The sequence below is a fragment of the Ochotona princeps genome, chromosome 19 (genome assembly GCF_030435755.1).
Source record: "Ochotona princeps isolate mOchPri1 chromosome 19, mOchPri1.hap1, whole genome shotgun sequence".
Taxonomy (NCBI): domain Eukaryota; kingdom Metazoa; phylum Chordata; class Mammalia; order Lagomorpha; family Ochotonidae; genus Ochotona; species Ochotona princeps.
Genome location: NC_080850.1, coordinates 6,926,938 through 6,952,042, shown reverse-complemented (window position 1 = coordinate 6,952,042; position 25,105 = coordinate 6,926,938). Strand labels below are relative to the sequence as shown.

At 41.0% G+C, this 25,105-nt stretch overlaps 1 long non-coding RNA gene across 1 annotated transcript; it reads right to left on the bottom strand.

The window, feature by feature from the left end:
- Positions 1–642: 642 nt before the first annotated feature.
- Positions 643–19,143, bottom strand: LOC131482618 (uncharacterized). Its single transcript, XR_009247163.1, has 3 exons — positions 18,972–19,143; positions 4,599–4,647; positions 643–702 (listed from the first exon to the last, which is right to left on the bottom strand). It is a non-coding gene; the product is annotated as an uncharacterized LOC131482618 (long non-coding RNA).
- Between the last annotated feature and the right edge of the window lie 5,962 nt (positions 19,144–25,105).

Genomic DNA, 25,105 nt, shown 5'->3' with positions numbered 1-25,105 from the left:
CGGGTAGATCAAAGGGACCCTGCAGTTATAGTTACAATATCCTAAAGATTTAGCTTCTCAGTAATAATGGGTAAGAGGTTTCACATTGCCACGGGCCAAAACTATATTATTTGAAATGAATCCTCTCATAAATATCCAACTATGAAGTCACTATCTATCAAGTGCTGTTATATAAACAGGACAGAGCTAAATCTCCCATCTGCCAATATCGGAGCTGCCAGAGAATGATTTTGTGTCCCCTGTTCACAGATTAAACAAGTCCTTGCTCTGTCAGCCCATTCTAGAAAGCAAAGGTTGGTTTGGATCGTCACAGTGGAGGAAGGTCCAGCTAAGGGGACCTCATTGGGCCTGAACTGTTCGTGCATTTTCCTTTTGCTTAGATTCCCCCTCAGCCTCAGGAGCTCTCTTGTAGGTAGAAAACTTACAAACAATTCTTCAGAAAGAACAGGATAGCACTCACCATCCAAGTTCCTACTTCTTTCCCACAGCGATCTCCACTCCCTTGTGAGAGTCAAGTCCAGCACCTCTACCATCAAACAGTGGCCTCATTTCTCCCAGCAGTGTCCTTATGCTAAACACACACCTGCTTCATCATCTTTCTAGTGAGGACCCCACGTGGAGAAGCACATCCCTAACATCAGAGGTGTTTCTCAGAGTACAGATTGCTTATTCTCCATCTTCTCACATTGTCTGTTTCAGGACCTGGAATGTGACAGCCACATAATGCATGTGTGATGGCTAGAGCTCAAACTAAGAATCTCTTAGTTTCGAGTGTGAAATTTTTAAGTCGGGAAATCTTAAGTCTGGTTTTGTTTTTTGGGAAGCGAATAGTAGCAACAGATACGATGAAACAACAGAAGCAGCAGCCAGAGGCAAGGGAATGAATTTGGCTTCTCTAATTAAAAGATGACAGCAAAATAATGGTGGCCAAGAGTGATATCACTCTTTAGACCAGACCCTCCTGTGAAAACTTAACTTTTATATTAATGCATTTCATCCTCTTATCGTAAGAGCTAAGAAATATTACTGTTCTCTTTTCAAGATAAAAAAAAATGGAGACTTGGGATAAGCTGCTTAGCCTAGCACAGCTGGTTAGAGGTAGAGGTGTGATGTCAACTGACTGGCTTTATAGCGTACAAATTACTTGCACAAGTCTCCCCTTTGTTAGAAGCAGTGGCCAGTATGGCAGCTCTTCCCTCACTTCACCTAACTCTGGCCTACACTACCCTATTGACCACTGCTAAGGCCTATCAAACCTCGTCTCATTCCCAAGGGCTCTTTAGATCAATTTATTGGCTCTATTAATGGAGACGTTTGCCTATCAGGATGACTCCTTTTTTCAACAGATAGGTGTTGAGTATCCACTATGTGCTGGGCACAGAAGCTAGAGGAGCTGATAGATCTTCAAGATATGCCATCAAGGAGAAGACAGAGAAGGTGAAAATACATGATAGAGATGCCAGATTTAAAAATTACAGGCAGAGCCTGGGGCTGGTATGGTGGCTCAACAGGCTAATCCTCCACTCTGTGGTGCTGGCATCCCATATGGGCACCAGTTCATGTCCTGCTGCTCCACTTCCAATCCTGTTCCATGTTTATGACCTAGGAAAGCAATGAGGGATGGCCCAGGTCCTTGGTACCCTGTACCCACTTGGAAGACCCAGAAGAGTCTCTTTGCTCCCAGCTTCAGATCAGCTCAGCTCTGGCTGTTGTGGTCATTTAGGGAGTGAGAACATCATTTGGTGGATGGGACATCTTCCCTCTCTATCTTTCTGTTAAATCTTTCAAATAGAAATAAATCTTTTAAAAAATTTACATCTAGTACCAACAAGGAAATAAAGACAATGACTCAAAAGAATGTTTCTTTGGTGCTGAGAATTTCAGGAACTGGGGCAACTCCCATAGTGAAGATATCTGGGAGTAACAGTGATCTATTGATTCTCTAAATACACACATGCTTTCATGAAAAATGAATCTTATCATTCCTAAGCCTTGAATTTCTCAGCAATTACTCTCAACTTTCTAGATAAAGTCTAAAACCATCAATGTGACTCTCAAGGTCCTCCAAGGTTGGCTTCCTGCACATCTTCTAGACTTCATATTGTGTCAATCTTCTCCTTTGCCTTTGTCTCCTGAACTGCAGCCATACAGAAGCCTCATCGTTACATATTCGTTTCACCACTAGGATTGCCTACTTCCCTTCCCCATCTTTCTCCTGGAAAACCCATACTGACCTATCCACACTCAAACTAGAGTTCCCCTTCAAGAAGTCTTCCCAATCCTAGGCCAGCTTGGCGCTCCATCTTGGCCATCTCTTAATGATCCATAGTGACTAAGGTGTCTATCCCCCAAATTCAAAGGTTGAAGATCTAACACTCAACATCACAACCAGTGATGGCATTTGGAGATAGAGCCTTGAAAGGGGGTAACCAAGCAGAAGTAACATCACTGGGGGTGAGCATTCATACCATCCTCTGCGATAAGGGAATGTGGACCTAGACACATTCACAGGGAAGATTAAGCCACAGAAAGCAGCCTCCTAAGAGATCACCCTGCTGACACCTTGAGCTTGGAGTTCCAGGCTCCAGAATCATGACAAAATAAGTGTGTGTTGCTGAAGCTTCCTCATCTGTGTTACAGCAGCCCAAAGAGACATGTATCATCCTGTATCACCTCATTGATATACTTGGACCCAAGGCAAGCAATCTTATCTTTTCCCTGTGTGCACCTCTGCTGAGATCAGGACTGGGCGTCGGGAAAACTTCCAGCAAGTGTTTGTTGAATGAATGGAGGAATGAATGAACCATGGCACCACTGGTGCAGAGGACATTTTCCATGCAACATTACTTCTTAAAACTGGAAAGGATAATAGAATGCTATAACCATCCAAGAAAAAATTCAGCTCCATTCAAGGCTGGTGGGGTGGGAGGAGGCAAGGAAACCAGCATCCCAACTCCACTCCCCATACATACACCCCTAGCACCTGTAGCAACTGGGGGATTTAGAAAAACAGAAAGTTACAGAGACAAGCCCTGCAACACAGATCTATGATATTTTCCAGGTCTTTCAAGCACACTTAATTCTACACATGGAAAAGAATGGCATCATTATTTAATCCAAAAACATAATAACAACAATAGATGGCTCATGTGGGTACACCAGTCCCCTGCAGAGAATTTAATGCGCATGTTGCCTTTATCCACAGATTCAGACAAGGCAGTGTGAATGGAGGCAGGTCCATTGTTGTGGCCTGGGAAGAGAGGATACGGATGCCTATGGTTGTTGTAACAGCAAGGGCGGGGGCAGCGGCAGGACAAAGAAAGCCCAAGGGTATAGTTGCAACTCCACTTAAGACTAATGCATATCTTCATTTTAGTCCTCAGCAATAATACAAAAAAAGTCTGATACTGCTGAAAGACTGCTGTCATCCCTGTTAGACACTCATCAATTATTATTATTGCACGGTTCAGGTCAAGATATAATATGTCTGAGAAAAACCGTGGCACCTTCTTTTAATCTTGCGTAGAAAACAATTAAAGTATATAAAGCACATTATTAAAATATGTAAAATTTATAATTTAATTATAAGATTGCATAGCTTTATGATCTAATAGTTCTGCTGTATTTTGCATATTAGTGAACAATTGCTTTCTTAAAGCACACAGTAGAATCATTTACTTGATGCTGGAGAATAAGTTAATTATGGATTCCCTGTATATGACTAATGGATTTAATAATCACTTTACTGTAGAATTAACTTATACTTCCCTGTGCTTATAGTACTAATGATGATATTCATAAAAGTTATATTTTTAAAAAAATGTAAGATTGGCACAAAAAGAGAAACCAATGTACCCCTTGGTTTTAGAGCAAGCATTTCTAAATAGATGGTTCAGATCCTTCACGACCCTCTTCTTGCTCTGCAATAAATCATGCACACTCTTTCCACCCCCCACCCCCGCCACCAACCCTGCCTCCATTGGCTTTATTAAGGGAATTTATTTTATTTAAGGGAAGACGAAATGCTTGCCAGATGCATTTAGTGAAGCTCCAGATTTTTTTTTTAACCTCAGTGGTGGGTTACTGTAAGGATGCTTCACTGACATCCACTTCATGAAGCTCTGGGAAACCCCATCTGTGTTAAGATCACTTTGGGATGCCCTAGTCCCTCTGTCCTCATTTCAGCCTGTGAAAATTGCTCACTTTTCTCTGTGGGTCAGAGCAAACAACACCAGTGGAAGGAGCAGTAGGAAAGTCTTTTGTTTAAGGAGGAAAATCCCTAGCACTATTTTTTTTTTCCATCTTGTATCCTTCCTTACGCCATCACCAATAGCATCACTGTCATCATCACCATCACTATCAGGATCCTTATCACCGTCACTGGATTATTCTTTGTGAAAATAAGCAAGCGAAGAACCAGCTCTGTCAATTTACTAGCAAGAGGTTGTCTTGGGTGGGTCACTAGATTTCTCCAAACCGGCTTCCACAGCTCTAAAATACGAAAACGGACTTCCTCCTTCTGATTCTGAACGCGCTTTTTTAAGTCCCAAGTATAGACAATGTAGTATGGTACACCCTCCTACTCCAACAAGCATTACCTATGTATCCACAAAAGACTCTCATTTCTGATGGGAAAATTTTAACCTGCTGGAAGAAAAAAAAGTGCTGATACACTGCACAAAGCTGTCCACATGTACTTACTAAATACATGCAGCTGAATTGGTTGAAAGAGTGTACATTCTTCATTCTGTGAGAACCAGAAACATTGTAAGCCCCTGCAGCTGAGAGACTTAGAAGCTGCTGTGGTAAATCTTGGCTGTTAATTTTATTGAACAAGTAGAAAAAATGGGGGAGGAGAGAGAAAGAAAGAGGGAGAAGAGAGAGAGAGAGAGAGAGAGAGAGAGAGAGAGAGAGAGAGAGAGAGAGAGAGAAACAGCTCACTCTTCAAATGCATGTAACAGCTAGGACAAGGCCAAGCCAAAGCCAGGAATGCAGAATTCAATCAGGGTTTCCTGTGTGGGTGGCAGGGACCCAAATGATTCAGATGATTTGCATCAGCAGGAAACTGGAATCAGAGGTGGAGTCAAGACTCAAGCCCGGGCACTCACTCTGATAAGGAAGCCAAGTGTACCAAACCAAGTGGTGCCTTAAGTGCTTTGTCAAACACCGGTTCCTCTGGTGAACCTCTGGGTCCTTGTCTCCCTGCTTCAGTCCCTCACTACTCACTCCTAGGATAGTGGTCTGCTGAGGGTGCAGAAAGCATGACTTGGGAGGACTCAGGGCACAATCACTGAAGCTTCAGTTACCCCTTTCCCTCCTTAACACCCCTCAGGGCTATGCTAATCTTCCTAATGAAAGACTGAGCAAGCAAGAAAGCCACGAAGTTTTGTCTTTATTGTACCCATAGCGTAATTTCCCATACTAAAGTATAATAAGATAGGGCCCGGCGGCGTGGCCTAGCGGCTAAAGTCCTCGCCTGGAACACCCCGGGATCCCATATGGGCGCCGGTTCTAACCCCGGCAGCAACACTTTCCATCCAGCTCCCTGCTTGTGGCCTGGGAAAGCAGTCGAGGACAGCCCAAAGCTTTGGGACCCTGCACCCGCGTGGGAGACCCAGAAGAGGTTCCAGGTTCCCGGCATCGGATCGGCACCAGCCGTTGCGCTCACTTGGGGAGTGAAACATCGGATGGAAGATCTTCCTCTCTGTCTCTCCTCCTCTCTGTATATGCGGCTTTCCAATAATAATAAATCTTTAAAAAAAAAAAAAAAGGAAAAAGGAAAAATCTAAAGGTACGTTTTCAAGATTTCACTCAAGAATAGCATTCAATTTCTGATCCCTTTCAAAATTTGTATTGGTTTATTTGATAGGAGAGAGAGAACAAGTGATTCTATCTACTGATTTGCTTTTTAGCTGGAGCCAGGAACTCAATCTGGGTCTCCCACATTGGTGGTAGGGAGCCGTCGTTGCTGCTGCCCAGGGAGCACATTAGCCAGAAGATGGGATCGGGGGCAGAGATGGGAGCTGAACCCCCAGGTCCTCTGGCATTGCTTCTGGTCTGCTTCTTTTTCAACTTGTTCCACAAACAGAAAGCAAACTAAATGCAACCAGTGCTACATGAGTGTAACTGCTCCTGTGATTTTCAGATGTCTTCTTTTTATAGATTGTTTTTTGAAAGGCAGATTTTACAGAGAAGGAGAGTTAGAAATGCTGGTTTACTTCCCAAATGGATGCAACATCTGGAGCTGAGCCAGTGAAAGTTAGATGACTTTTGACTTTCAAATATTAAGTAAATGGCCACCATTGTGGTACAGCAAGTTAAACTACCATTTCAAATGTGGCATCCGGGCCCAGCAGGGTAGCTTAGCGGCTAAAGTCCTTGCCTTGAACACACTGGGATCCCATATGGGCATTGGTTCGTGTCGCAGCGGCCCTGCTTCCTATCCAGCTCCCTGCTTGTGGCCTGGGAAAGCAGTCAAGGATGCCCCAAAGCTCTGGAACCCGGCACCCAAGTGGGAGACCCGGAGGAAGCTCCTGGCTTCAGTTTGGCTCAGCTCCAGCCGTTGCGGCCACTTGGAGAGTGAACCATCTGGTGAAAGATCTTCCTTTCTGTCTCTCCTCCTCTCTGTATATCTGCCTTTACAAGAAAAATAAATAAATCTTTAAAAAAATATATTGGCATCCTATACGAGCATGAGTTCAGGTTTCTGCTGCCCCAACTTTAGATCAAACTCTGCTAATGCACCTGAGAAAGCAGCAGAAGATGGTCAAGTGCTGGGCCCCTGACACGCTCGTCAGAGTCTGGATGGAGTTCTGGTTCCTGGTTGGTTCCAGTTATGCAGCCATTTGAGGAGTGAACCCAGGGATGGACAATCTCTTCTTTCTTCCCCTCCATTTCCACCTCCACCCCACCCCTCCCTGCCAAGTGACTCTGCCTTTCAAAAAAAACAAAGTCTCTTAAAAACCCTTGCTTCTATTTTTTCCCATGTCAAGTGGAGGATAAAAATGGCTGTGTCATGAGGCGTTTGGTTTAAAATGGTTTCGAACTTCTAAAAGAAATTGACTAGCAAGATTTAGGACTCATCCTTTTATAATGTTCCTTCTTCATCCTCTCTTCCAGTCTGCTCCTATAATCCTGCCACACTGGAGGGGTCTGTGCAGACTTCTGGCTGAGACAGCTGCCCTTCTCCAGCATGGCAGCTGGTGTCAAGCCCTCCACCCCTTTTCTTTTTTATCGTCAAATCTTTCTAATTCTTCCATAAATTCTGCTGCTTTTATGAAGCATACAGTGGTATTTGACACCTAGATTTCAAATGATCAAACAAGACATGATGACAAATCTAAGAAAAATGACAACAGCCCTTTGAAGCCAACCCAAATCAATTCCCTTTCTCCCCCTCTTCCTCACGCGGCCCTCTTTTCCCTCTGTCATCTTGGCTCATCTATCATACTTAGACAGAAATCCATATGCCTAAACCGCTGCTTCTCAGGCAACAAGCAGGCTCCTAAGCGAGAGTGCAAAGCAAGCCAATAGAATATTCTGCTCAGAGTCATGTCCGGCCAAAGGTCACTGTGCCAAAATGGGTTAATTATTCTAAGAGGACTTACATTTACTGTAATTATTGATCGCCATGAACTAATAAAATAAAAAGCTGTTATTTATTAAGTGCCTCTGCATGCCCTAGAAGCTTTTCTGTTTTTCTTTTAAAGATTTATTTTATTTTTATTTAAAAGGGAGTTATATACAGAGAAGGAGAGACAGAGAGAATTCTGCTGATTCACTCCCTAAATGGCCACACCAGCTACTGTTGAGCTGGTCCAAAGCCAAAAGGCAGGACCTTCTTCAAGGTTAACCATGAAAATGCAGGGGCCCAAGGAGCTGGACTGCAGGTAGAACACCCAGGACACAAATGTGTACCCATATGGAATGCTGGCATGTTAGGCAGAGGCTTACCATGCAAAGCAATGGTGCCAGCCACAGAAACTTTCCTATATGCCCTCCATTTCATTCTAACAACTCTGCAAAAGTTTTTTTCAATTTTAAGCACGTTTTAAGATTAAGTTGGTGAAATGATCAAAGATTACAAGTTGGAAATAAAACCAAGATTTTAGCCATGCCTGTCTTGACTGTTAAAGGCTACTTTTAAAATCTTATGGCAAACAGAATCTTTTTAAATTTATTTTGCAAGTCCAGTGCAATAGCCTGATGGCTAAATCTTAGCCTTGCAACTGCCAGAATCTCGTATACGTGCCAGTTCATATCCTGGCTGCTCCACTTCCATCCACCTCCCTGCTTGTGGCCTGGGAAAGCAGTCAAGAATGGCCCAAAGCCTTGGGACCCTGCACCCAAAGAAGCTCCTGGTTCCCGGCTTCGGATCGGCTCAGCTCTGGCTGGTGCAGCCATTTGGAGCGTGAACTGGTGGATGGAAGATCTTGCTGTCTGTATCTCCTTCTCTCTGTAAATCTGCCTTTCCATTAAAAATAAATAAATCTTTTTAAAAATTTTGTTTTGCTGCAAAATACTTGAAAATCCGCGCATAATTTTTTCACACCATGCATTTCATGACATTTTTTTGCAAACTCTTCTTTTGCGTGGATCTCAGAAACTTTTTTTGCACTGAAATGGATTCATTAAAAGATAAATGTAATGAAAATAAGTTGAAAGACTCCATTTCCAACAAACTTGCTGAAGTCTCGCTTTGTACGCACACCATCTGAAGACTCCAGCTCTCAGCTCAGTTTCCTCATGGAAGGATTTCCTCAGTTCCTTGCCAAAAAATGTAAACAGGGCTGCCAGACTTCTGGGCTCCCGGGGAAGAAAAGACTAGAATACCACCCGGTTCAGTAGTCTCACTTGTGACATGTCCTGCTCCAGTGTACCCTGAACACAACCGTGCAAATCTTACAGAAATCATCCTCACCCTGTGCTGCTGCTGCTGCTGCTTTTTCTGTTTCTCCTTCCTCCTCCTCCTCTTCCTCTTCCTCCTCCTCTCCTCCCTCCTCCCTCTTCTCCTCTTCCTCCCTCTCCTCCTCCTTTTTCTTCTTACTTTAATGAGTTACTGGCAAATACATTTCATTTTTCCATATGGTAATTCTCAAAGCATCCCCTGTCTTCAGGCCCATTCCACAACCTTGTCTACAGGGGTCGCAGTGCTTCCAAGTCTTAACGTTCTGGAATTCTATGGCACCAGAAAGCTAGCCTTCTGTCTTTCCCCAATACAAAGCTCTCTCTACTGTACTTGTCCATTTGCTTTCTAGCTCACAAACATTGCACCGAACTCCTTTTATTTGCTGAGGGAATTGCTCCTGTTCTTTTGGGCCTTATTAGGGTGTATTTTTCAAATTCCCTCAGCATTATTTTAGTGAGTTGAGGACAAAACAGGAATATATGTGAGCATGCTTTTAGCATATTTAACCAGAAGTCTCATGCGTTCAGCAATTATTTTAAAATTATGCCACTTGATCTTCAATAAACAGAGGTGAGTTAGATTGGGCTTACAGATATAATCTAGTATTTCATCAAATAGTAAATTAGATGTATTGAGGATGTTAGTCTTATGTAAGGGAAAGAAGGAAGTAAGAAAGGAAAGAAAGGAAGGGAGGGAGGGAGGGAGGGAGGAAAAGCCATTGCTTAAACATTGTTTAAATTACACATCACAAAAAACCTGTTCATTGCGCCGTTTTACTTCATCAGTCCTTCTGGGGCATCATTGTTAGGTGGTACAGAATGACTCTATTTTACACAATAAACGTCTCAGGATTTGGCTTCCAGAATCAACCGGGAGGTAAACATTGCCATTCCACTGTCAAGAGTATGGTTTATTTTAACTCACAAGCTGTCCTTATAAAAATTGCATCCCAAAAGAGCATTTGTGGATTTTAAAATATCTTATGTCTCTAGGCTTGGAACCTGATGTTACATTGGCAGAAAATTATTAGTTGCAGATCTGTAATTTTTTGGAGGAAAAAAAAAAAACAGAAAAAAAATTGAGAACTTTATTTCCTTTTGGCTTAAAACCAAAAATTGGAGGCATTGGAAATGCTTTGGTGTGCGGTGCATTGGAAATGAAACCTCAGGAGAGAATAGTGGTGTTTGCAATGCTGTCACACACGGCCTGAGGTTTGTAAAGTTTTCCTGCTTTGCATCATGTGGCTGGGGTAACACAAAGGTAGTAATGACCAGAGAAACATGACTTAGGACTCTGCTCCCAGCTTGCAAACCTCTTAAGGGTCATTTTGAACCGATGCAGCTGCAGCTAGAAATGCATGAATGGGGGCTAAAGGAGTGATTTCTGTAGTCAGAGTAGGCACAGCCTGGCACGACCCTGGATATAGAGGTGCTGATAGATGAGAATCCCTGAGCTACAAATCTACTTTTGTGAAGGAGCTGAGGCCCTAAAGTAAATAAACACCGTGGAATGTCTGCCAGTTCAGCAAGCACCAACAGTAGCATGAAAAGCGAGGACCTTGTGATCCAGGTAAAAAGAATCCCTACAGCAAAGAATGATTAGAGAATGAAAGATATAGATCTCTGTGTGTGTGTGTTTACAAAATGTCTGTTTTGTTGTCATAATGTAACTTAATTTCTGAACTATTCGGTCTCCAACAGTTCCTGAAAAAACTCCAGTATGTGGATTTAGTGCACAATAGCTATGACCATATAAGGATAAAGAGCTTTTCTAAAAAAATTATTTTTCATGATACAGTTTCTTAGGCTTAGCGTTTTCCCCTTCTAACTTCCCTCCCCACCACTGATTATCCCTATATTATAGTAATAGTACAGTCCCTCAGTAACAGTCACAAGTCCATCATTCTGCTGTTTAAGTGAATCCTGACATTGTAGGTAGAGAATGGTATAAAGTCCAGCAAGGAATAAAAAACAGAACCACGATGGATTTCAGCTATGATGTCAATGGGAAATTATTTGTGGTAATGGACGTGCTGAAGGCCAAGTCTAATACAACTCCACCAGGTAAGTGCTTCTGTGTTTCATGACAGCAGCAAATATTCCTTTATTTTTCAAATGTTATCGTGCAAAACCAACTTCATTTTTATTTGATAATTTGAAATTAAAAATAAGAAGCTACAAAAGCTAAAGGATTTGATTAATATGAATTGTACCTGTATTGAACTCAACACATTTAGAAAAGTATGAACATGCCATCTAATGACTTGAAGTAAATTTAACTTTGGCATGAGGATCAAAAATGCATATCATTTGAAATAACTACACACAAATAGATTGTAAAACTACATTAGTTGGGGCTCGGTGTGGTAGCCTAGCAGCTACGATCCTCTCCTCACACGTACCAGGATCCCATCTGGGCACTGGCTCCAGTCCCAGCCACCCAGCTTCCCATCCAGGTTCTTGTTTGTGGCCTGGGGAGGCAGAAGAGGATGGCCCAAAGCCTTGGGACCCTCCACCCATGTGGGAAACTTGGAAAACGCTCCTGGCTCCTGGCTTCAGATCGGCTCAGCTCTGGTCATTGTGAGCCCTTGGGGAGTGAATCAGTGGACAGAAGATCCTCCTCTCCTCTCTGTATATCTGCCTTTCCAATCTTTGTATATCTGACTTTCCAATAAAAGTAAATAAATCTTTAAAAAAAGCTACATTGGTGAAAAAGACTTCCTATGTCCATGGGAAACCATTTGCATTTATTTTTGGTGCACAAAGGAGATAGCAAGACAAAATAAAGTTTTGTCGCTGAATTTTCCTTTGTAGAACAAAAAAGAAAATGAAAATTCAAAACCACCAAGTTCATTGGGAAAGATGAGGAAAAATAAGGCAATTGCAACAGTAACTTTTATAGAGATGGCCTCGCAGTTCTTTATGTATGTATCATTCTTCAAAATAACTTGATCTGATTTCCTACAAATTTTTCAAAGTCTTCACTGCACACTCTCCAGTGTTCCAACTTGCTTAATTAGTTCTTTAAAACATAGTTCTGGAGAAAGCTACTGATAAATCATGGTTACATCCAACAGTAACCACAGGACGTAAAATCCACTGTGTGTTATGTTGTGTGTGCACTCTAAACACATGTGTTTCAGAGTATGATCATTCCACTTAGTTTTCAGAAGCACATGGGTGCGATTTTCTGATTTGTTTCTGGTAAGCAAACCTTTGCAATCTCAGGAAGCAGCTGCCCCGAATGAAATGAGGCTTTACCAGCAATGTCTAAACTGCAAGAACCTCACCCCATTCCGATAGGAGAGCAGTTTTAGAACCCCACGCACTGATGCCAGGCCTCACAGAGCTCTGCAGTGCTGCCTGTGCAGCAAACCTGAACTGAGAGTTACAAGCAAAAGACATGATCCTTACTGAGGTCCACCTGTTGTTCAGAATGGTACCTCCCATCAGCTCCTGCCTGTAGTGATGAATAATTCAGTTGTGAATTAGAAATAAGGGTCGTTTTCTCTAGGGTAATGGAGCCACAGCGAAGTTCAGCGCAACTCTGGCCATCTGCGTAGTATTATCATCACTTCTTATTAATGACTATTTAAAAGACTACCCATCCCTTCCAGTGTCCACTTTTTTTCCTGTCATTTTAAAACTTCAGGTAACTCATCTAGTATTACTTTTAAAGTCTTTACAGTTATGTTTTAGACACCTTCTGCCTTTCTAATCATCCACTCTTGGCTCCTCGGTATAATTTGTGAGTCTCTTGAGCAGGGAAGACAGGCCTAAAAAACCAGTGATATCAATTATTTGGGTGTGCAGACTCTTACCATTCCTGATTTGCTTATCCTCTGCACATTTAATTTCTACATAGATAGTAATAGCACTATTTGAAGTTATAGTAGATGAAAATGAATTCAGTGAGAATTCTTAAAGAATCTGTGACAATCTAAAAAAATTAACCACATTCATAAAAACCCAAGTAGCTATTACTCTGCTAATTTATGTTAATACCTTCATGTAATGGCCTGAATTCATATGCTTTGCAAAATGACCAATTAACCAATACAACTGGGACTTTCTTGCATTCATATGAACCAATTTTTACAGACTGAGGTAGAAATAGACACAGATTCCTACATGCTTAAAAACAACAAACTAGACTCCTTGAAAACACTTTTAAGACCGTATTTGCTTAAATCTGACTCAATGGTTTTGAGCTAAATGATGCAAATCTAATGTGATTTAGCCATTGCTGGACAAACTTTTCTTTGGGGTTTGGCAGATAGTATGACTCAGTTTGAACTTTAATCCCACTAAGGCCCCGAAAAGTGTGCGAGATCTTTTGTGGTCAAGACAGGTAGATTTACCAAGAGTGGTTTTTGCACAGGTTTTTGAGTTTGTAACATACTTAAAAACCAAAGGGCCACCCTCTCCGTTTAATACATGATATTAGCTAAAACAATGAGGTCGGTATCAGTTTCTTTTTGCCAAAAATAATTGATTTGTGGTCAACTCGGATAAAAAAAAAAAAGAGTAGATTTGATTCAAATAAGCCCAGGAAGTGACCAGTATTGTTAACAATAAAAAAAAAATACCCTGAAAAGAAAAGGAAAAAATGAAAAAAAAAATCTATCTTTTGGTACTAGCTAGGACAAAATATTTGATGGTTAAGAAAGCTAAGATACCGTCCATTCTTTATGAGTTTCTTGATATAAAATGTAGTCCCTAATGCTGGGAACCAGCAATTTAGCACCAGTTCATTTTTTGTTTTATTTCTTATCCCATTCATTTTTGATAGGATGTGGGCAACCTCATATGTTCAAGGGCCACATATAGTAGTTTCACCCTTGAAAAAAGGAATTTATGTGATTTCTGTTTTTTTATTTGATGCCCTTGGCTTTGACATTCCTGCTTTCCAAGGACAAAAAGAAAGATTGCTTTAATGTTAAATTGATGGATGGCCCATTCTGATTTCCGGAGATTGTTCCTACCGAAAAAAATACTTAATATTAAGATACAGAATTTATGGGATGTAACATTTATAAAAGCTATCTGTCTTTATGGGATTACATCATCTAAGAAATAATTATATTCCATCCGTTTGTATCAACTGCTACAACAAATCAGTAGTTAAATATATGGGTAAGGCAATACATAGTTGGTTTAAATATGGCTTGATTTTTTTTTTACCTTGGGCTATAATATAACAAAGTCATTTTCCAAAATATTGTATCACTTAAGATAAAACTGAGCTAGGAAACAGTGAGATTTCATTATTTTTCAGAAAGAATTTTAGTACACATAGTTATTAATTAAATATCTGGATATGCATATATTCTGAATTTTATCCTCTAAATGGATAAAAATGTTCTCTGAGGCAACTGGTAGAAGTTTGGGACATTTTTAATGTGATATTTTTAAAGCAAAAATTACACTGAATAGAACTTACCATATTCTTAGTTATATTTCATTTTGAATAGAGCATCTGTTTTAGATTTAGCCCCATTACTAAAATAAAATGATAAAGCTAGTCATATTATAAAGCTAGTAGAGACAATATAGTATAATAAAAAAAAAGTTTTCTTTGTAGATGGACAAACCCTGTTTTACTGTGGGCTCTGCCAATTATGTGACTGACCTGGGACAAGGTGCTTACCTTAGAAAATACCTACCACCTTGATAGCTGATGGAATTAAATAGCAATGTCACCAAGTGGGTGTATAAGCACTCAAAAATTATTGTTTGAGGATTGATTTATTTATTTTGAAAGCCAGAGTCACAGTGAGAGAGGGTGAGGCAGAGAGAGGCGGACAGAGAGAGAGAGAGAGATCTTCCATTCACTGGCTTACTCCTCAAACAGATGCAATAGCCAAGCATGGGCCAGACCAAAGCTGGGAGCCAGGAGCTCCATCTGGGTCTCCCCCATGAATGAAGGGGCCCCCTCACCTGGGCCATCTTCCATTGCTTTTCCCAGGTGAGTAACAAGGAGCCGAATCAGAAGTGGAGCAGCCAGGATACGGAATGGCGGTGTCACAGGTGGCAGTTTTACCCACTAAATTGCAACAGCGCCCCCCTCAGAAGTATTTTTTCCATTCTTTCATTCATAAAGTGAAAATGGCATCCTAGAGCATTTTATATTACACATTATATTACAAAGAATATCTTTTGTATATTTTATGATCCTTTTGCTTAACAGCCTTGTTGAGACACAATTCATTTGCCACACATGAATATTCGTCCATTTAAAGTATATAAAGCAATGACCTTCACTTTATTTACTGACTTCTGTATCACTCACCACAAGCAATTTTACGATGTTTTCATTCCCTTACTAGAAACTGCACCTCCATTAGCTGTCCCTGCCATCTTCTCCCATCCTGTTCAGCCTTACACAATTCCTAGACTGTCTCTTCAGATTTTCTTATTCTGAACATTTTACAAAAACAATATCGTATGACATGTGGTTCCTTGTGGCTGATTTCACGCACTTAACTTGCTGACAAGGTTCACCCATATTGAAACCTATTTTGGTACATAATTTTTTTTTATTGCTAAATTGTATTTGCATGACTGAATTACATCTTATTTATCACTCCATCATTTGGTTTCAGTCCAAGCTCTTCTACCTCTGATCCAGCTTCTTGCTAAAGTGCATTCTGGGAGGTAGCAGGTGATACGTTAGGGACTCGGGTCCTTGCCACCCACGTGAGAGACTTAGATGGGATCATAAGCTTCTGGCTTCAGCCTAATCCAGCCCTGGTTGTCGTTCTCTCTCTCTCTCTGACTCTCCCTCATTCCCTTTAAAATAAAATGAAAACAATTTTTCAAAATTTATTTATTTTTATTAGAAAGCCAGATTTACAGAGAGAAGCAGAGACAGGGAGAAAAAGATCTTCCATCTACTGATTCACTCCCCAATTGGCCGCAGTAACCGGAGCTGGGCAAGTCTGAAGCCAGAAGCCTGGAGTTTCATCTAGGTCTCCTGCATGGGGGCAGGAGCCCAAAGACCTGGACCATACTCCACTACTGTCGGAATACAGCCCGTAGGAAAGCTGGGACAGCAGAGGCCTGTGGGACCCTGTTGAGAAGAGGCTCCAGGAAAGAGAAGGCGGAAGGCCTCTCACCAACAGTGTGCTCCTGCCCCCAGTGAGTCCTTGGATGTGCTTTTGTGCTCTCCTTGAAGATAGGTAGACATCTGTGCTCTGTCTAGTCAATCAAGGATGGACAGTATTATCTATTCCTTGTTTCAGTAACTCTAAGTCGCCTTGTTAGCTTCTGTATTGTCTCTGTGTTCTTAGGCATGATCAAATTCTGAGTTATGTCTGAATCATTGTTTCAAGAAATGTATAAAAACTGAGACCCTGGAAATAAACTTTGTCAGTTGCCAAAAGAGCACTGTCCCCCTATTTCTTCAGGTCACATCTCCTCCCCAGGAACCCACAAGGTAAACTTGCAACTACCCTCCAAGACACATCAGCCAGAAGCTGGATCAGAAGTGAAGTAGTTACACCCTGAACCAGTGCCCATATGGGATGCTGGCTTCTCAAGAGGAAGCTTAACCTACCCTGCCCCAGCATCAGCTTCAATTTAAAAAGTTTTAAATAAATGTAAGTAGACATTCCCTTGCCCAAAGAAGGCCCTTTAAGAAATGATCATGTGGGGCCTGGTGCTATGGTACAGCAGTTTAACTGCTACTTATAAGGCCAGTATCCATATGAATGCCAGTCCCAGCTACTGCAGTTCTTGCCTGGGAAAGCAGCAGAGGATGGCCCAAGTCCCTGGGATTCTGCATCTACATTGGAGACCTGGATAATGCTTCTAGCCTCTGGCTTCCCCATAGCTCAGCCCTGACCATTGCATCCATTTGGGGATTGAACCAGAACACGAAAGATTCTCTCTCTGTCTCCTTTCCTCCCCATTTCTTTTTAACTCTGCCTTTCAAACAAAACTTCAAAAAAACAAAGTTAAAAAAAGAAATGGTAATTATCAATATTTTAAATGATTTACAATTTTTTTGGTTCCAGATAGAGAGAAAGAGACAGAATATCCACTCCCTATATGCCCACAACATCCAAGGGCTGGGCCAAGCCAAAGCCAAGGACCTCGGACTCATTCTAGATCTCCCTATGGGTGTCAGGGACCCAACGGCTTGAGCCATCAGCTGCATTATTGGTGTTTTAAAACTTGGCTCTGGAGTGTTCTTCTGGGACTAAAGGTATGCAAATGATATTTAATGATGTGCAAGTGAGGGAAACAGATAAGCAAAGCAACGAGTGGATCATGTCACAGGCATCATTTGCTGTGGCTGTGCAGTGTGCCTACGTGGGAGCACTAACAGGCACACCGAAAATGTAGATTGGGTTGGATGAGAAAACCAAAAACCTCAGAGTTCAGACTTGGGATTTTTCTCAGTAAACCATGAAGTCATTGACAGAACACTTATTTTTCCTATAAGATTTTTTTCAGGCATCTTGGAGAATTGTAACGGTAAAATGAAGTTCTCCGTGTCTATCATAAACAGTCAATAGTTACCAACATTTTTATCATGTTAATTCATCTCAGTTTTGTTTTTGTTTTTGTCTTTGTTTTTGTTTAGTTTTCTTAGTTTAAAAGGCAATGAGAGACTAAGGGAGGGAAGAAGAGAGAGAAGTCTCCCATCTGCTGGTTCATCCTAAAATGCCCACAGTAGGCAAAGCTGAACCAGGGATCTCCCATATGGGTGGCAGAGGTTCAGCTACTTGAGCTACCACCTCCTGCCTGCCAAGGTCCACATTAGCAGGAAGTTGGAATCAGGAACAGAGCAAGGTCTCAACGCTAGGCATGCGTAATATGGGATGCAGCCATCCTGCACAGCATTAACTCATACACCAAATTCCTACCGTTTCAATCCATTTTTAAACTGTTATTTGCTATGGGGGGAAATAGTGGGAGATGAAAACAGGAAGGTAGGAAGGGGAGGGAAGAATCTATATATCTACCAAACTGAATCATGGGAAATAATAATCATGATAATACTAGCAAAGAAGTACTGAATTAAAAAAAACTCATTTGCTTGTCATAGACGCCAGGTGATTTGTGTGGGGGGGGGTATAGCATATTCCACGTCCCCGATCTGTCTTTATTAGGGGTGGATTGGTCATGTACCTTGTCCTTCTATTTCCACCATATTTCTCCTAAGTAGTTGTTTGTTCTGGGAGACTGTTCAGATTTAGTTGTAGCTTCTGGAGGGAAGTGTCCTTGCCAGGGGATGAGGTGGATTTCCTGTAACTTCGCAGCAGAGAAGGCACACCAGTCAGCTCTGGCTGTCCCGCTCTTCATGATGCTAATTAGCATTGGCCAGCTGTTCCAGGAGGGGGAAACTCTTCCACAATAAAGTTCTCCATCATCTTTCAACTCTGACTTTCCATCAGCTGATTATTCCCTAATCCGTTCTTCCCCTGGAGTTCAAAATGCTGATGTCATAATTTAGTATTCTTTGTGTTAGAATGTCTCCTCACCCACTGTGGTTACTTGGTAACTCTGAAATACAGTGCTTATAGGAAGAGAAAAGTAAAAGCTAAAGTCTTTCCTTTCAATCGCCAGATTCCAGAATGAAGCATTGGTGCCCTCCTTACTTCAAAGAGTCTCCATAAATTGCATTGTCATGGTTTTACCTTCTTTCTCATAACCCCATAAACTCATTTGAAATATGTGGTGTGTTTTCATCCATTTTCTTTTTTTTTTTTAACACTTAAATCTTTGGGGGATCAACATGATGGCGCAGCAAGCTAATTCTTTACCTGTGTGTCTGGCATCCCACATGGGATGCTCCCCTTCTGATCCAGCTCTTTTTAATGCTTGGGAAAGCAGCAGAAAATGGTTGAAGTCTTTGAGCCCTTGCATCCACGTGGGAGACCTGGAAGAAGCTCCTGGTTCCTCCTGACTTCAGACCAGCTCAGCTCCACCCAGCAGATGGAAGATTTCTCTCTCTCTTTCTCTGTGTCTCCTTCTCTCTCTCTAAATCTGCTTTTCATATGCATATGAAACATATCTACGGATATATATAGATGAATCTTTTTTTAAAAAAATACATTCATCCATCTTCAGCCAGTAATTGCCCACTAGACTTGAAAGAGCTGAAACTGATGTGATCACAATGGTAATTTCCAATGACTCACCCAGGAAGAAGCATCTTCAATGTAGAGATAAGAACCCCATCTTCGGAGTCTCAGAAGAGGAGGGGAGGCTTTGAGTTCCGGTGGTAGCTGATTCAGGAAACAATTCAGGAACTGAGAGGTCTTGGCAGCTGAAAAGGCATCAATGACATGGTAAGCACGTGGGCTAAGGCGGAGATGCCCAAATAGGTGCACATGTCTAAACTTCTTGGGAGAGTCTGGGGCTGGAGATAATGACTTGTGATGTTTACAAAAGCAACAGTTGGGAAAATGCAACAAAAACAGAAAATTAGGGCCCAGCACGGTAGCCTAGTGGCTAAAGTCGTCACCTTGCACACACCAGAATCCCATATGAATGCTGGTTCTAATGCCAGCAGCCCTACTTCCCATCCAGCTCCCTGCTTGTGGCCTAGAAAAGCAGCAAAGGACAACCCAAAGCCTTGGGGCCCTGCACCTGCATGGGAGATCTTGAAAGAAGCTCCTGGCCCCTGGGTTCGGATCAGCTCAGCCCCGGCCAGTGTGGCTGCTTAGGGAGTGAATCATTGTACAGAAGATCTTCCTCTCTGTCTCTTCTTCTCTCTGTATATCTGACTTTCCTGCAGATGACACTTGGCGTCACAACAGAGGATAGAACAAATCAATCAACTACCCCAGTCATATGTTGGCAGTGAGAAACTGGGCAAACAGAGACTCTAAGGTGGACTATGTCAATCCGTGGATTCTGTAGTGACTTCATCATGCTTGGAATGGCAAGACTGGCAGCAATTCATAACTGTTGAACTATCAAAATCACTTGAGCAAGACCCTCGGAGCATGCCTCACATGGGGGATCTGGGATGGGTGGGAGACTGGGTGGGGCTTCTCCCTTTGTCTCCCCCTTCACCCCAGATACAGGAAAAAAAAAAACCAATGTGGAAATAATGGTCTTACCCACTTTCCTGTAATCCTTGAACCTTTGTGCCCCAATTAACAACGTAGAGTGTCAAAAAAAGGAAAAAAAAAAAACCCAAAAAACAGAAAACTAGACCAAGATCAGTACTAGAAAAATAATTATCATCAATTTCCTTGCATGGAATAAATCTGTGGGTATTAACTAGTTTATTGTTGCTATGGAGGTGTAGAGTGTAAACCACGCTTTAAGCAGGCAAACAAAATTGTGGGATAAAGTTGAGCAGAAATTCTGGTCTACAGTGAGGGGAAGAAAGAGAAATGGAGTCTGAATGTTTCTTGTTTTAGCTTCAACTTTTAAAACCTATAAATGTTAAATATAATAATAGGCGCTGAAATAAAGGAAAAAGAAAACATCCATAAAATTTGAAAACAAAAGACATTGAGACAAGTAACCTCACCATAGACAAGTTGGAAACTTAATCACACAAGAAAGAATTACTTCAAATGACTTATAACCAATAATTTAACTGTATGATATAGACAGAAGAAAGAAGTATATTATATTCAATCATAATATTAGTAAAACTACAGTAAAACAATTTTGAGGCAATTAAATATATGTATCAGTATGGTATGGCAATTTATATATTTATGGTACTGTCAATATGAATCAAGATTTTTTTTAAAGATTTTTTGAAAGGTAGATTTACAGAGAGAAAGTGATACAGAGAGAAAGATCTTTTGTCCACTGGTTCACCCCAAAGTGACTCTAATGGCCAGAGTTGAGCTGACTCGAAGCCAGGAGCCAGGAGCTTCTTCCAGTCTCCCATGTGAATGCAGGGTCCTAAGGCTTTGGGCCATCCTCTACTGCTTTCCCAGGCCACAGGCATGGAGCTAGAGGGAAAGTGGAATAGCCAGGATATGAATCATAAGGGATTCTGGTGCCTGCAAGGTGAGGATTTACCACTGAGTCATTGTGCCTGGTCCAGGAATCAAGGTTTTTAACATTAAAGATCACAATAAATATATAAAAATAAGGTAAATAAAAATCTGTAGCCTTAAAGTTGAATTGGAAATACCAGTATAAGTTTATAAGTCTATCCTTAAAATAAAACCAAATTATTTCCAAGGTTTATATAATAACTTTTTTTTAGAAAGTCAAGATACTAAAAGAACCAGGACTCCTCACAGAAATGGCTGGTTCCCGGTCTAGGGAAGGAAACGTGCAAGTTGAATCTGAGCATCTTGCCCTATCAGACCCTAAGGACGACCCTAATGGAGTTTACTTCCCCAGAGTGTCATCAGCAGGACATAGGTTCCAACTCCATGGGCCTCCCACGGGGAGGATATAATGGATACAATGGAGTTCTTAAAAGGAAATGAAAATAATATTAGTGTTGAAAAATATTTTAGCTGTGTTAAATATATTGCTAAGCAGAAAAATCAACATTCAAAATATTATAGCATGGTTTTACACACAAAAAAGAATGCTCACATATTTATACACAAAGAACTGGACGGTTCTATAGCTTATGTGCTAGAGTCTTTATCAATAATGAAGTTGTAACTTATTTGATGTGAGTAGCCCGTGGCAGTTATCGCCAATGCAAGCTGATGGTTACGTGGTTCTATCTTTGACATTCTCCGCTACTTTCTCAGGCCAGAAGCAGGAAGCAGCATCAGAAGTAGAGCATATGGTACTTGAACCACTGTCCATACAGGATGCTGGTGCCACAAGCAGAAGCTTAGCTTGCCACTCCACAGCATCAGCCCCAAGATTAGTCATTTATAAGGGACTGCCATTTTTTATAACTTCCATACTATTCAATTGTGTATATCTCTTATATAGTCAAACACTATGTTGAAACACCTTAAAGATAAGTCACTGAAACTAAAAAAGCCAACTGCGGGCATCACCATTCACTGATCTCCCATAACCTGCTCAGAATAGTAAATCTAATCTTACGGTAGGGCAAATGGGAGGAATAAAAAAGGAGAAAGAAGAAATTTGAAACCTTGTTTTTTGTTTTTCGTTGTTTTTGTTTTTTGTTGTTGTTTTTTTTTCAGCTTTCTTAGGCTTTTTCATTTTTTATTATCATAAGAGACCGCCCAGGTCAGCTGGGTATTCTCTTAGAGATTTTTTTTTTAAGATTTCTTTATTTGTTTTGGAAAGTCAGATGCACAAAGAAAAGGAGAGACAGAGAAAAGATCCTCCATCTGCTGGTTCATGCCTCAAGTGGACACACTGCCTGGAGCTGAGCTGAGCTGATCTGAAACCAAGATCCAGGAGCTTCTTCCTGATCTCCCATGTGGGTACAGGGTCCCAAAGCTTGGATCATCCTGCATTGCCCTCCTAGGTCACAAGCAGGGAGCTGGATGGAAAGTGGAGCAGCTTTTAAAACATAACTTTCAGTCAAAGAAAAATGTTGCTCCTTAAGGAGAGGACTTAGGCTCTAAGAAATAGCGCACAATTGCCTACTGAAAAAATGGGAGTATGTGAAGGACTTAATGATGCATTTTAATCCAAATGAACAATACTTGGGAACCAATTTACATAATATTGTTGCTCTTGATAAAATCTAAAGGTATTTTATAAAAATCTTTCGGAGTGTTGACATATCTAGTTCTGCAAATGGCTGTGTGCACAAATGAGCAAGGACTGGTAGTAGATGTTTCTCTGCCCTCTTCTTACACGTCTGTAAAGCCATTTAAAAAAGTATGGTTAATGACCACAGAAAAGCCTCAGAAAAACCAAAGATTTTCAATTAACCAACATGAAAGAGAAACACAGATGAACATATTATGCATGTGTGGTTCTTTGAAGGGGTCTTATGTAACTAAAATGTAGGCAGTGTCTTCTGCTGCTTTTTTTTTTTTTACCTGCCTGCCTTCTGCTGGATTCCTAAAACTTGTTGAGGCAATAGGCAATATTTTTAAGTGTATTTAATAAAACTGCATATGAAGAAGACATTACAGGGATTATGTACTAATGTTATCTATATTTTGATTAAATGCGCTACTAAGCAAATGACTAATCTTGGGTTTTAGCTTTTAAGTATCCACAGAAGATTTTAGTCAGATATGAGCAGTTTAAAGTTTCAGTCTCACAAATAGAAATATATAGACAGACTTTAAATATAGCAATCTTCCAAAACTGCCCAGGCTAGCAAAGCTGGATGGGATTGAAAGGGGTAGAAAGGAAATATTCATCACAATGGTAAATCTATAGATGAAAATAAGCCTAGGACACGATTAGGTTAACATTATAAGCCCATTCCACTAAAATATAGTTTTTATTCAGGGGTTATTATTATTCTATTTGATAATATTTGATAACATTTAGCATTATGTAGCACTTGTTGCTTGACAATATTTCATATACATTAACTTGCTTAATTGTGACAGTGAACTATGAGATAGCTCTATCCCTCCATTTTATAGACAAGAAAATGAAAGCATAGTTAGGTGAAGTAACTTCATCCAGTGAATAAGTGATGTAGCTGACACTCAGATGCAAATTGCTTGGTTCCAGAGTCTGCTTTCCTAATCACTGTGCATTCCTGCTGCAGCATTTATTGCTTACAAAAATTTGAAGTGATAAAAATGCCACTTTAAAGCAGTATCTTTAAAAGGTGACTGGAAATTTACAAGTTGGGCAAAGGCAGAAGACAGTTTAAATACAGGTTATCGTGCAACAGGTGTGATGAAAGAGCAGACATACTCATCGGTTTTGAGGTGTGGGAGTCAGAAGTGCTGGATGTCCCCATCACAACAGGGACTGAATCTAAAAATCCTTGAGACATGGAAATGGAAGATTTAGTGTGGGAAACCAGAGTGTTCGGATACACAAGCGAAAATGGCAGGATGGGTCTATAGAACATTCAGAACTTTGGAGTTGTGAAATGAAGATTCATGAACTGTGGATGAGTTATGAAAATTGAAGGAGAAAAATAAAAGTTGTACAGTCTGCTTACAACAGACTTCCTTAGGTTGGATTAGATCATCCACTGAAATCAAGCAACAGAAATTGTGTGTGTATGTGCGTTTATATATATACACACATAAATATACACATATATAGATGCTCCAAAATATATGTATATACTAGATGTATGTAACAACTATAAATAAAAACATTTTTGGCATCAATTATACATTCATGGGTGCGTGCGTACACACTACTGTAGAAAAATGGTGAAAATGGAATTAGAAAATAAGCTTATTTTGGTATAAAAAGTGCTTAAATCTATGGATGCTTTTACTTGATTCATAATATGTATTTCCATGAGTTTTTTAACACCCCATGAAATTGAACAGCTAGCTAAACATACTTGAGAAGGCACAACTCAATTGGCCACTATGTTGAAGAGAATGGCACACTATAAGTGACATTGGACTCAAACTGCAGCAGACCAAAGAGAAAAACTTCCAAATAGCTGGTGGGATAGAGAGAGAAGCCATGGACATACCTCCTTCCAAGGAGCAGCAGTGAGACTGATGGTTGATTTCTCAGTGGAAACAATGGCACCAGAAGACAGAGAGATATCTTCGAAATGCTGGAAGATTACAACAACCACAAAAAAGACAAGATGGAATTCTATACCAAACCAAACTATCCTTCACATGAAGGTGAAAAAAAGGTGTTTACATCTTAACAAAACTGAGAGAATTTATAGCTGACCTGAACTACAACAAGAACGTGAAGCAGTGACCCACCACCCCAAGTGGAAGTGCTAACTTCCAAAAGAAACAGCCCCAAGGGAATGACTGTGACCCACTTCTCCAGTAAATTCTCACTCCAATGTCACCATTTGGTGTAATACATTAGTTCCTAATTAATGAGAGGTAGGCCAAAAGAGTTAAGCTAGAATTTTACTTCGTTTAATCAGTTAGAAACCATGGTTACTTTTGAACAAATTCCGGGGCAGCAGTTGGAATGTATACCAAGCCGATTATGGCTGTGTGTCGAGAGGAAGAGGTGAATGTCAGGATGAGAAAACTGGAGATGCAGAAGTCCGGGCCTGGCGGGAAACAATTCTGGAAGGGTCACGAGAGACGCAATGCCTGACGGTTGGGCTGTGGACCCTGCGCCGGCAGGGGTCGGAGGTCGCCGGCAGGGGTCGGAGGTCGCCGGGGCGGCAGCGGTTGAGCCGGGGGCG